Source organism: Oncorhynchus mykiss, chromosome 14 (assembly GCF_057628025.1).
Source record: "Oncorhynchus mykiss isolate SJ-2025 chromosome 14, ASM5762802v1, whole genome shotgun sequence".
In the NCBI taxonomy this organism is placed as follows: domain Eukaryota; kingdom Metazoa; phylum Chordata; class Actinopteri; order Salmoniformes; family Salmonidae; genus Oncorhynchus; species Oncorhynchus mykiss.
This window is the reverse complement of record NC_143035.1, coordinates 23,644,561-23,658,394: the sequence shown is the minus strand read 5'-3', so window position 1 is coordinate 23,658,394 and position 13,834 is coordinate 23,644,561. Positions and strand designations below refer to the sequence as shown.

Sequence of the window (13,834 nt, the reverse complement as noted above, 5' to 3'; positions counted from 1 at the left end):
TGGTAATACAGTAGACCTACAGAGAAAGGGTTCCAGTAGTAATACAGTCGACCAAAAGAGAATGGGTTATTGTGGTGTTAGACCAACAGAGAAAGGGTTCTGGTGGTAATTGACCAACAGCGATAGGGTTCCGCTGGTTATACAGTAGACCAACAGAGAAATGGTTCTGGTGGTAATACAATGGAACAAAAGAGAAAGGGTTCCGCTAGTATTACAGCATTCCAACAGAGAAAGGATTCCGGTAGTAATTGACCGACATAGAAAAGGTTCCACTGGTAATACTGTAGACCAACAGAGAAATGGTTCCGCTGTTAACAGGCCAACATAAAAGGGTTCTGGTGATAATAGACCAACAGAGAAAGGGTTCTGGTGGTAATACAGTAGACCAACAGAGAAAGGGTTCCGGTTATAATACAGTAGACCTCCAGAGAAAGGGTTCAGGTGGTAATAGACCAACAGAGAAAGAGTTCTGGTGGTAATACAGTAGACCAACAGAGAAGGGATCTGGTGGTATTACAGTAGACATACAGAGAAAGGGCTCCACTGGTAATCCAGTAGACCAACATAGAAAGTGTTATTAGACCAACAGAGAAATTATTCTGGTAATACAGTGGACCAAAAGAGAAAGGGTTCCGATGGTAATACAGTAGACTAACAGATAAATGGTTACACTGGCAATCCAGTAGACCAACATAGAAAGGGTTCCGGTGTTATTAGACCAACAGAGAAAGGGTTCTGGTGGTAATAGACCAACAGAGATAGGGTTCCGCTGGTTATACAGTAGACCAACAGAGAAATGGTTCTGGTTGCAATACAATGGAACAACAGAGAAAGGGTTCTCGTGGTAATAGACCAACAGAGGAAGGGTTCCAGTGGCAAAACAGTAGACCAACAGATAAAGGGTTCTTCTGATAATACAGTAGACCAACAGAGAATGGGTTCCGGTGGTAATATCCCAACAGAGAAAGGGTTCAGGTTGTAATACAGTAGACCAACAGAGACAGGGTTCCGCTGGTAATACCTTAGACATGCAGAGAAAGGGTTCTGGTTGCAATACAGTAGACCAACAGAGAAAGGGTTCTCGTGGTAATAGACCAACAGAGGAAGGGTTCCTGTGGTATTACAGCAGACCAACAGAGAATGGGTTCCGGTGATAATACGGTAAACCAACAAAGGGTTCCTGTGGTAATACAGTAAACCAAAAGAAACAGGTTCTGGTGGTATTACACCAACAGAGAAAGGGTTCTGCTGGTAATACAGTAGACCAACAGAGAAAGGGTTCCGGTGGTAATAGACCATCAGAGAATGCGTTCTGGTGGTAATACAGTAGACCAACAGAGAAAAGGTTTTGCTGGTATTGCAGTAGACAAACATAGAAAAGGTTCTGGAGGTAATACAGTAGAGCAACAGAGAAATGGTTCCGCTGGTAATACAGTAAACAAACAGAGAAAGGGTTCCTGTGGTATTAGACCAACAGAGAAAGGTTTCTGGTGGTAATAGACCAACAGAGATAGGGTTCCGCTGGTAATACAGTAGACCAACAGAGAAATGGTTCTGGTGGTAATTCAATCGACCACAAGAGAAAGGGTTCCGCTGGTATTACAGCAGCCCAACAGAGAAAGGGTTCCGGTAGTAATCGACCAACATAGAAAGGGTTCCACTGGTTATACAGTAGACCAACAAAGAAATGGTTCCGCTGGTAACAGACCAACAGAGAAAGGGTTCCGGTTATAATACAGTAGACCAACAGAAAAGGGTTCTGGTGATAATAGACCAACAGAGAAAGGGTTCCGGTGGTAATACAGTAGACCAACAGAGACAGGGTTCCGGTTATAATGCAGTAGACCAACAGAGAAAGGCTTTCACTGGTAACAGACCAACAGAGAAAGGGTTCCGATTATAATACAGTAAACCAACAGAGAAAGGGTTCTGGTCGTAGTAGACCAACAGAGACAGGGTTCCGGTGGTAATACCCTAGACATACAGAGAAAGGGTTCCCCTGGTAATACAGTGGACAAACAGAGAAAGCGTTCCACTGGTAATAAACTAGCCTAATAGAGAAAGGTTTCCGGTGGTACTAGACCAACACAGAAAGGGTTCCAGTGGCAAAACAGTAGACCAACAGATAAAGGGTTTGGCTGGTAATATAGTAGACCAACAAAGAAAGGGTTCCGGTGGTAATAGACCAACAGAGACAGGGTTACGGTGGTATTAGAGCAGACCAACAGAGAATGGGTTCCGTTGATAGTACAGTAGACCAACAGATAAAGCATTCCGGTGGTAATCCAGAAGACCAACAGAGAAAGGGTTCCGGTGTTAATAGATGAACAAAGAAAGGGTTCCGCTGGTATTGCAGTAGACCAACAGAGAAAGGGTTCCAGTAGTAATACAGTAGACCAAAAGAGAATGTGTTCCAGTGGTAAATAAGTAGTCCCAACAGAGAAAGGTTTCCACTGGTAATACAGTAAACAAACAGAGAAACGGTTCCGGTGGTATTAGACCAACAGAGAACAAGTTCTGGTGGTAATAGACCAACAGAGATTGGGTTCTGCTGGTAATACAGTAGACAAACAGAGAAATGGTTCTGGTTGTAATGCAATTAAACAAAAGAGAAAGGGTTCCACTGGTATTACAGTAGCCCAACAAAGAAATGGTTCCAGTGGTAATCGACCAACAGAGAAAGGGTTCCGCTGGTAATACAGTCAACAAACAGAGAAAGGTTTACGGTTGTATTAGACCAACAGAGAAAGGCTTCTGGTGGTAATAGACCAACGAAGATAGGGTTTCGCTGGTAATACCGGTGACCAACAGAGAAATGGTTCTGGTGGTAATACATTAGACCAAAAGAGAAAGGGTGCCGCTGGTAACAGACCAACAGAGAAAGGGTTCCGGTTATAATACAGTAGACCAACAGAAAAGGGTTCTGGTGATAATAGACCAACAGAGAAAGGGTTCCGGTGGTAATACAGTAGACCAACAGAGACAGAGTTCCGGTTATAATACAGTAGACAATGTCGTGGAAATTTCCTCTATTTACCAAATCATGGGAGCAAACCACACACACAAGTCAGAGTTAGTTATAAAAGTCCATCTTTAATTATATGAGCTCTATCACAACCCTGTGACTCTCAGATTGATTCAGTGTCTCCCAGTGAATCCTCTGAGAGCCCCCTTACAATGCAACTGAGTTCCTTTAATAGCAAAGACACACATAGTCAGACAGCATAGACATAACTCATCGTTCAGCTTTGTCTCCTTTCCCAAACCCAGAACCATAAACCAATCCTCCATTACAACAGGCATATATCAAATTGTCATTTAGATACAACCCACTCTAAATACAAACTCCTGGACAAACTCACGGAGAGGAGGGTGAGGCTATAGTTTAAGATAGAAACAACACTGCAACCCTTCTTTCCCCACTAGAAAAGGTAGGGAGTAAAAGATATGTTTACACATGATGACACTTTGACCTCTCCCCTCTCAGCGGCCATGCAACTTAGTCTTGACATAGAACAGATACTTCAACCCTGCCCACAGTATTATACAAAAATACCATTCTGATGAGAATTAACTTACACACATTTGATAAATATAAAACATCTTACATATGTTACCAACAAATTCTGAATCTTCCCTAACAACAAACAGAAAGCTTTCCGCTGGTAATAAAGTACCCTAATAGAGAAAAGTTTCCGGTGGTACTAGACCAACACAGAAAGTGTTCCAGTGGCAAAACAGTAGACCAACAGATAAAGGGTTCCGCTGGTAATACAGAAGACCAACAGAGAAAGGGTTCCGGTGGTAATAGACCAACAAACGAAAGGGTTACGGTGGTATTAGAGCAGACCAACAGAGAATGGGTTCCAGTGATAGTACAGTAGACCAACAGATAAAGCCTTCCGGTGGTAATCCAGAAGACCAACAAAGAAAGGGTTCCGGTGGTAATAGACCAACAAAGAAATGGTTCCGCTGCTATTGCAGTAGACCAACAGAGAAATGGTTCCAGTAGTAATACAGTAGACCAAAAGAGAATGTGTTCCAGTGGTAATAGAGTAGTCCCTAGAGAAAGGTTTCAGAAGACCAACAGAGAAAGGGTTCCACTGGTAATACAATAAACAAACAGAGAAAGGGTTCCGGTAGTATTAGACCAACAGAGAACAGGTTCTGGTGGTAATAGACCAACAGAGAAATGGTTCCAGTTATAATACAGTAGACCAATAGAGAAAGGCTGCCGGTGGTAATACAATAGACCAAAAGAGAAAGGGTTCTGGTCGTACTAGACCAACAGAAAAAGGGTTCCGGTGGTAATAGGCCAACAGAGAAAGAGTTCCGGTGGTATTACAGTAATCTAACAGAGAAAGGGTTCCGGTTGTAATAGACCAAAAGAGAAAGGGTTCCATTGGTAATACAGTAGACCAACAGAGAAAGGGTTCTGGTGTTAATAGACCAACAGATAAAGGGTTCCGGTGGTAATACACTAGACCAACAGAGAAAGGGGTCTGATGGTAATACAGTAGACCAACAGAGAAAGGGTTCCGGTGGTAATACAGTAGACCAACAGAGAAAGATTTCCACTGACTATACAGGAGACCAACAGAGGATAGATTCCGGTGTTAATAGACCAACATAGAAATGGTTCTGCTGGTAATACAGTAGACCAAAAGACAAATGGTTCCGCTGGTAGCAGACCAACAGAGAAAGGGTTCCGGTTATAATACAGTAGACCACCAGAGAAAGGGTTCTGGTGGTAATAGACCAACAGAGAAAGGGTTCCCCTGGTAATACAGTAAACAAACAGAGAAAGCGTTCCGCTGTTAATTAAGTTGCCTAATAGAGAAAGGTTTCCGGAGGTACTAGACCAACACAGAAAGGGTTCCAGTGTCGACACGGTAGACCAACAGAGAAAGGGTTCCGGTGGTAATAGACCAACAGTGAAAGGGTTACGGTGGTATTAGAGCAGACCAACAGAGATTGGGTTCCGGTGATAGTACAGCAGACCAACAGGTAAAGCCTTCCAGTGGTAATCCAGAAGACCAACAGAGAAAGGGTTCCACTGGTATTACAGCAGCCCAACAGAGAAAGGGTTCCGGTAGTAATCGACCAACATAGAAAGGGTTCTGCTGGTAATACAGTAGACCAACTTAGAAATTGTTCCGCTGGTAACAGACAAAAGGGTTCCGGTGGTAATACAGTAGACCAACAGAGAAATGCTTCCGCTGGTAATACAGTCAACAAACAGAGAAAGGTTTCCGGTTGTAATAGACCAACAGAGAAAAGGTTCCGGTGGTATTATAGCAAACCAACAGAGAATGGGTTCCGGTGATAGTACAGTAGACCAACAGATAAAGCCTTCCAGGGGTAATCCATAAGACCAACAGAGAAAGGGTTCCAGTGGTAATAGACCAACAAAGAAAGGTTTCCGCTGGTATTACAGTAGACCAAAATAGAAAGGGTTCCATTGGTAATACAGTAGACCAACAGAGAAAGGGTTCCGGTAGTAATCGACCAACATAGAAAGGGTTCCGCTGGTAATACAGTAGACCAACTTAGAAATTGTTCCGCTGGTAACAGACCAACAGACAAAAGGGTTCCGGTTATAATACAGTAGACCAACAGAGAAATGGTTCTGGTGGTAATACAATGAACCAAAAGAGAAAGGGTTCCACTGGTATTACAGTAGCCCAACAAAGAAAGTTTTCCGGTGGTAATCGACCAACAGAGAAAGGGTTATGGTTATAATACAGTAGACCAACAGAGAAATGGTTCTGATGGTAATAGACCAACATAGAAATGGTTCCGGTGGTAATACAGTAGACCAACAGAGACAGGATTCCGGTTATAATACAGTAGACCAATAGAGAAAGGCTTCCGCTGGTAATACAGTCAACAAACAGAGAAAGGTTTCCGGTTGGAATAGACCAACAGAGAAAGGGTTCTGGTGGTAATAGACCAACGAAGATAGGGTTCCGCTGGTAATATCGGTGACCAACAGAAAAATGGTTCTGGGGTAATACAGTGGACCAAAAGAGAAAGGGTTCCGCTGGTAATACAGTAGACCAACCGAGAAAGGGTTCCGCTGGTAACAGCCCAACAGAGAAAGGGTTCCGGTTATAATACAGTAGACCAACAGAAAAGGGTTCTGGTTATAATAGACCAACAGAGAAAAGGTTCCGGTGGTAATACAGTAGACCAACAGAGACAGGGTTCCGGTTATAATACAGTGGACCAACAGAGAAAGGGTTCTGGTGGTAATAGACCAACAGAGAAAGGGTTCCACTGGTAACAGACCAACAGAGAAAGGGTTCCGGTTATAATACAGTAAACCAACAGAGAAAGGGTTCTGGTCGTAATAGACCAACAGAGAAAGGGTTCCGGTAGTAATACCCTAGACATGCAGACAAAGGGTTCCCCTGGTAATACAGTAGACAAACAGAGAAAGCGTTCCGCTGGTAATAAAGTAGCCTAATAGAGAAAGGTTTCTGGTGGTACTAGACCAACACAGAAAGGGTTCCAGTGGCAAAACAGTAGACCAACATATAAAGGGTTCCGCTGGTAATACTGTAGACCAACAGAGAAAGGGTTCCGGTGGTAATAGACCAACAGAGAAAGGGTTCCGGTGGTATTATAGCAAACCAACAGAGAATGGGTTCCGGTGATAGTACAGTAGACCAACAGATAAAGCCTTCCAGGGGTAATCCATAAGACCAACAGAGAAAGGGTTCCAGTGGTAATAGACCAACAAAGAAAGGGTTCCGCTGGTATTGCAGTAGACCAACAGAGAAAGGGTTCCAGTAGTAATACAGTAGACCAAAAGAGAATGTGTTCCAGCTGTAATACAGTAGTCCCAACAGAGAAAGGTTTCCGGTGGTAATACAGTAGACCAACAGAGAAAGGGTTCCACTGGTAATACAGTAAACAAACAGAGAAAGGGTTCCGATGGTATTACAGTAGCCCAACAGAGAACATGTTTTTGTGGTAATATACCAACAGAGAATGGGTTCCAGTGATAGTACAGTAGACCAACAGATAAAGCCTTCCGGTGGTAATCCAGAAGACCAACAAAGAAAGGGTTCCGGTGGTAATAGACCAACAAAGAAAGGGTTCCGCTGCTATTGCAGTAGACCAAAAGAGAATGTGTTCCAGTGGTAATAGAGTAGTCCCAACAGAGAAAGGTTTCAGAAGACCAACAGAGAAAGGGTTCCACTGGTAATACAATAAACAAACAGAGAAAGGGTTCCGGTAGTATTAGACCAACAGAGAACAGGTTCTGGTGGTAATAGACCAACAGAGAAATGGTTCCGGTTATAATACAGTAGACCAATAGAGAAAGGCTGCCGGTGGTAATACAATAGACCAAAAGAGAAAGGGTTCTGGTCGTACTAGACCAACAGAAAAAGGGTTCCGGTGGTAATAGGCCAACAGAGAAAGAGTTCCGGTGGTATTACAGTAATCTAACAGAGAAAGGGTTCCGGTTGTAATAGACCAAAAGAGAAAGGGTTCCATTGGTAATACAGTAGACCAACAGAGAAAGGGTTCTGGTGTTAATAGACCAACAGATAAAGGGTTCCGGTGGTAATACACTAGACCAACAGAGAAAGGGGTCTGATGGTAATACAGTAGACCAACAGAGAAAGGGTTCCGGTGGTAATACAGTAGACCAACAGAGAAAGATTTCCACTGACTATACAGGAGACCAACAGAGGATAGATTCCGGTGTTAATAGACCAACATAGAAATGGTTCCGCTGGTAATACAGTAGACCAAAAGACAAATGGTTCCGCTGGTAGCAGACCAACAGAGAAAGGGTTCCGGTTATAATACAGTAGACCACCAGAGAAAGGGTTCTGGTGGTAATAGACCAACAGAGAAAGGGTTCCCCTGGTAATACAGTAGACAAACAGAGAAAGCGTTCCGCTGTTAATTAAGTTGCCTAATAGAGAAAGGTTTCCGGAGGTACTAGACCAACACAGAAAGGGTTCCAGTGTCGACTCGGTAGACCAACAGAGAAAGGGTTCCGGTGGTAATAGACCAACAGTGAAGGGGTTACGGTGGTATTAGAGCAGACCAACAGAGATTGGGTTCCGGTGATAGTACAGCAGACCAACAGGTAAAGCCTTCCGGTGGTAATCCAGAAGACCAACAGAGAAAAGGTTCCGCTGGTATTACAGCAGCCCAACAGAGAAAGGGTTCCGGTAGTAATCGACCAACATAGAAAGGGTTCTGCTGGTAATACAGTAGACCAACTTAGAAATTGTTCCGCTGGTAACAGACAAAAGGGTTCCGGTTATAATACAGTAGACCAATAGAGAAAGGCTTCCGGTGGTAATACAGTAGACCAACAGAGAAATGCTTCCGCTGGTAATACAGTCAACAAACAGAGAAAGGTTTCCGGTTGTAATAGACCAACAGAGAAAAGGTTCCGGTGGTATTATAGCAAACCAACAGAGAATGGGTTCCGGTGATAGTACAGTAGACCAACAGATAAAGCCTTCCAGGGGTAATCCATAAGACCAAAATAGAAAGGGTTCCATTGGTAATACAGTAGACCAACAGAGAAAGGGTTCCGGTAGTAATCGACCAACATAGAAAGGGTTCCGCTGGTAATACAGTAGACCAACTTAGAAATTGTTCCGCTGGTAACAGACCAACAGACAAAAGGGTTCCGGTTATAATACAGTAGACCAACAGAGAAATGGTTCTGGTGGTAATACAATGAACCAAAAGAGAAAGGGTTCCACTGGTATTACAGTAGCCCAACAAAGAAAGTTTTCCGGTGGTAATCGACCAACAGAGAAAGGGTTATGGTTATAATACAGTAGACCAACAGAGAAATGGTTCTGATGGTAATATACCAACATAGAAATGGTTCCGGTGGTAATACAGTAGACCAACAGAGACAGGATTCCGGTTATAATACAGTAGACCAATAGAGAAAGGCTTCCGCTGGTAATACAGTCAACAAACAGAGAAAGGTTTCCGGTTGGAATAGACCAACAGAGAAAGGGTTCTGGTGGTAATAGACCAACGAAGATAGGGTTCCGCTGGTAATATCGGTGACCAACAGAAAAATGGTTCTGGTGGTAATATGGTGGACCAAAAGAGAAAGGGTTCCGCTGGTAATACAGTAGACCAACCGAGAAAGGGTTCCGCTGGTAACAGCCCAACAGAGAAAGGGTTCCGGTTATAATACAGTAGACCAACAGAAAAGGGTTCTGGTTATAATAGACCAACAGAGAAAGGGTTCCGGTTATAATACAGTAGACCACCAGAGAAAGGGTTCTGGTGGTAATAGACCAACAGAGAAAGGGTTCCCCTGGTAATACAGTAGACAAACAGAGAAAGCGTTCCGCTGTTAATTAAGTTGCCTAATAGAGAAAGGTTTCCGGAGGTACTAGACCAACACAGAAAGGGTTCCAGTGTCGACACGGTAGACCAACAGAGAAAGGGTTCCGGTGGTAATAGACCAACAGTGAAGGGGTTACGGTGGTATTAGAGCAGACCAACAGAGATTGGGTTCCGGTGATAGTACAGCAGACCAACAGGTAAAGCCTTCCGGTGGTAATCCAGAAGACCAACAGAGAAAAGGTTCCGCTGGTATTACAGCAGCCCAACAGAGAAAGGGTTCCGGTAGTAATCGACCAACATAGAAAGGGTTCTGCTGGTAATACAGTAGACCAACAGAGAAATGCTTCCGCTGGTAATACAGTCAACAAACAGAGAAAGGTTTCCGGTTGTAATAGACCAACAGAGAAAAGGTTCCGGTGGTATTATAGCAAACCAACAGAGAATGGGTTCCGGTGATAGTACAGTAGACCAACAGATAAAGCCTTCCAGGGGTAATCCATAAGACCAAAATAGAAAGGGTTCCATTGGTAATACAGTAGACCAACAGAGAAAGGGTTCCGGTAGTAATCGACCAACATAGAAAGGGTTCCGCTGGTAATACAGTAGACCAACTTAGAAATTGTTCCGCTGGTAACAGACCAACAGACAAAAGGGTTCCGGTTATAATACAGTAGACCAACAGAGAAATGGTTCTGGTGGTAATACAATGAACCAAAAGAGAAAGGGTTCCACTGGTATTACAGTAGCCCAACAAAGAAAGTTTTCCGGTGGTAATCGACCAACAGAGAAAGGGTTATGGTTATAATACAGTAGACCAACAGAGAAATGGTTCTGATGGTAATATACCAACATAGAAATGGTTCCGGTGGTAATACAGTAGACCAACAGAGACAGGATTCCGGTTATAATACAGTAGACCAATAGAGAAAGGCTTCCGCTGGTAATACAGTCAACAAACAGAGAAAGGTTTCCGGTTGGAATAGACCAACAGAGAAAGGGTTCTGGTGGTAATAGACCAACGAAGATAGGGTTCCGCTGGTAATATCGGTGACCAACAGAAAAATGGTTCTGGTGGTAATATGGTAGACCAAAAGAGAAAGGGTTCCGCTGGTAATACAGTAGACCAACCGAGAAAGGGTTCCGCTGGTAACAGCCCAACAGAGAAAGGGTTCCGGTTATAATACAGTAGACCAACAGAAAAGGGTTCTGGTTATAATAGACCAACAGAGAAAGGGTTCCGGTGGTAATACAGTAGACCAACAGAGACAGGGTTCCGGTTATAATACAGTGGACCAACAGAGAAAGGGTTACGCTGGTAACAGACCAACAGAGAAAGGGTTCCAGTTATAATACAGTAAACCAACAGAGAAAGGGTTCTGGTCGTAATAGACCAACAGAGAAAGGGTTCCGGTAGTAATACCCTAGACATGCAGACAAAGGGTTCCCCTGGTAATACAGTAGACAAACAAAGAAAGCGTTCCGCTGGTAATAAAGTAGCCTAATAGAGATAGGTTTCTGGTGGTACTAGACCAACATAGAAATGGTTCCGGTGGTAATACAGTAGACCAACAGAGACAGGATTCCGGTTATAATACAGTAGACCAATAGAGAAAGGCTTCCGCTGGTAATACAGTCAACAAACAGAGAAAGGTTTCCGGTTGGAATAGACCAACAGAGAAAGGGTTCTGGTGGTAATAGACCAACGAAGATAGGGTTCCGCTGGTAATATCGGTGACCAACAGAAAAATGGTTCTGGTGGTAATACAGTGGACCAAAAGAGAAAGGGTTCCGCTGGTAATACAGTAGACCAACCGAGAAAGGGTTCCGCTGGTAACAGCCCAACAGAGAAAGGGTTCCGGTTATAATACAGTAGACCAACAGAAAAGGGTTCTGATTATAATAGACCAACAGAGAAAGGGTTCCGGTGGTAATACAGTAGACCAACAGAGACAGGGTTCCGGTTATAATACAGTGGACCAACAGAGAAAGGGTTCTGGTGGTAATAGACCAACAGAGAAAGGGTTCCGCTGGTAACAGACCAACAGAGAAAGGGTTCCGGTTATAATACAGTAAACCAACAGAGAAAGGGTTCTGGTCGTAATAGACCAACAGAGAAAGGGTTCCGGTAGTAATACCCTAGACATGCAGACAAAGGGTTCCCCTGGTAATACAGTAGACAAACAGAGAAAGCATTCCGCTGGTAATAAAGTAGCCTAATAGAGAAAGGTTTCTGGTGGTACTAGACCAACACAGAAAGGGTTCCAGTGGCAAAACAGTAGACCAACATATAAAGGGTTCCGCTGGTAATACTGTAGACCAACAGAGAAAGGGTTCCGGTGGTAATAGACCAACAGAAAAAGGGTTCCGGTGGTATTATAGCAAACCAACAGAGAATGGGTTCCGGTGATAGTACAGTAGACCAACAGATAAAGCCTTCCAGGGGTAATCCATAAGACCAACAGAGAAAGGGTTCCAGTGGTAATAGACCAACAAAGAAAGGGTTCCGCTGGTATTGCAGTAGACCAACAGAGAAAGGGTTCCAGTAGTAATACAGTAGACCAAAAGAGAATGTGTTCCAGCTGTAATACAGTAGTCCCAACAGAGAAAGGTTTCCGGTGGTAATACAGTAGACCAACAGAGAAAGGGTTCCACTGGTAATACAGTAAACAAACAGAGAAAGGATTCCGATGGTATTACAGTAGCCCAGCAGAGAACATGTTTTTGTGGTAATATACCAACAGAGATAGGGTTCCGCTGGTAATACAGTAGACCAACAGAGAAATTGTTCTGGTGGTAATACAATGAACCAAAAGAGAAAGGGTTCCACTGGTATTACAGTAGCCCAACAGAGAAAGGGTTATGGTTATAATACAGTAGACCAACAGAGAAATGGTTCTGGTGGTAATAGACCAACAGAGAAATTGTTCCGGTGTTAATACAGTAGACCAACAGAGACAGGATTCCGGTTATAATACAGTAGACCAATAGAGAAAGGCTGCCGGTGGTAATACAATTGACCAACAGAGAAAGGGTTCCGGTGGTAATAGAACAACAGAGAAAGGGTTCCGGTGGCAAAGCAGTAGACCCACAGAGAATGGGTTCCAGTGATAATACAGTTGACCCACAGAGATATGGTTCCGCTGTACTTCAGTAGACAAACAGAGAAACGGTTCCGGTGTTAATAGACCAACAGATAAAGGGTTCCGGTGGTAATACACTAGACCAACAGAGAAAGGGGTCTGATGGTAATACAGTAGACCAACAGAGAAAGGGTTCTGGTGGTAATAGAACAACAGAGAAAGGGTTCCGGTGGCAAAGCAGTAGACCCACAGAGAATGGGTTCCAGTGATAATACAGTTGACCCACAGAGATATGGTTCCGCTGTACTTCAGTAGACAAACAGAGAAACGGTTCCGGTGGTAATAGACAAACAGAAAAAGGGTTCCAGTGGTAATAAACAGACATAGAAAGGGTTCCGCTGGTAATACAGTTGACCCACAGAGATATGGTTCCGCTGTACTTCAGTAGACAAACAGAGAAAGGGTTCTGGTGTTAATGACCAACAGATAAATGGTTCCGGTGATAGTACAGTAGAACAACAGAGAATGGGTTATGTTGGTATTGCAGTAGACCAACAGAGAAAGGGTTCTGGTGGTAATACAGTAGACCAACAGAGAAAGGGTTCCTGTGGTAATAGACAAACAGAGAAAGGTTTCCGGTTATAATACAGTAGACTAATATAGAAAGGGTTCCGGTGGTAATACAGTAGACCAATAGAGAAAGGGTTCTGGTGGTAATCGACAAACAGACAAAGGGTTCCGCTGGTAATACAGTAGACCAACAGAGAAAGGGTTCCGCTGGTAATTTACCAACGGATAAAAGTTATGGTTATAATGCAGTAGACCAACAGAGAAAGGGTTCCGGTGGTAATAGAACAACAGAGAAAGGTTTCCGGTGGCAATGCAGTAGACCCACAGAGAATGGGTTCCAGTGATAATACAGTTGACCCACAGAGATATGGTTCCGCTGTACTTCAGTAGACAAACAGAGAAACGGTTCCGGTGGTAATAGACAAACAGAAAAAGGGTTCCAGTGGTAATAAACCAACAGAGAAAGGGTTCCGCTGGTAATACAGTTGGCCCACAGAGATATGGTTCCACTGTACTTCAGTAGACAAACAGAGAAAGGGTTCCGGTGGTATTAAGACCAAAAGAGAAAGGGTTCTGGTAGTACTAGACCAACAGAGAAAGGGTTCCGGTGGTAATAGACCAACAGAGAAAGAGTTCCGGTGTTATTACAGTAATCTAACAGAGAAAGGGTTCCGGTTGTAATAGATCAAAAGAGAAAGGGTTCCATTGGTAATACAGTATACCAACAGAGAAAGGGTTCTGGTGTAAATAGACCAACAGATAAAGGGTTCCGGTAGTAATACACTAGACCAACAGAGAAAGGGGTCTGATGGTAATACAGTAGACCAACAGAGAAA

At 43.5% G+C, this 13,834-nt stretch overlaps 1 protein-coding gene across 2 annotated transcripts in view; it reads left to right on the top strand.

Annotated features, from left to right (window-relative positions):
* Window positions 1-13,834, top strand: part of LOC110489002 (GDNF family receptor alpha-4) — a 114,859-nt gene that overhangs the window by 80,655 nt on the left and 20,370 nt on the right. The gene's annotated exons all lie outside the window — the stretch shown is intronic.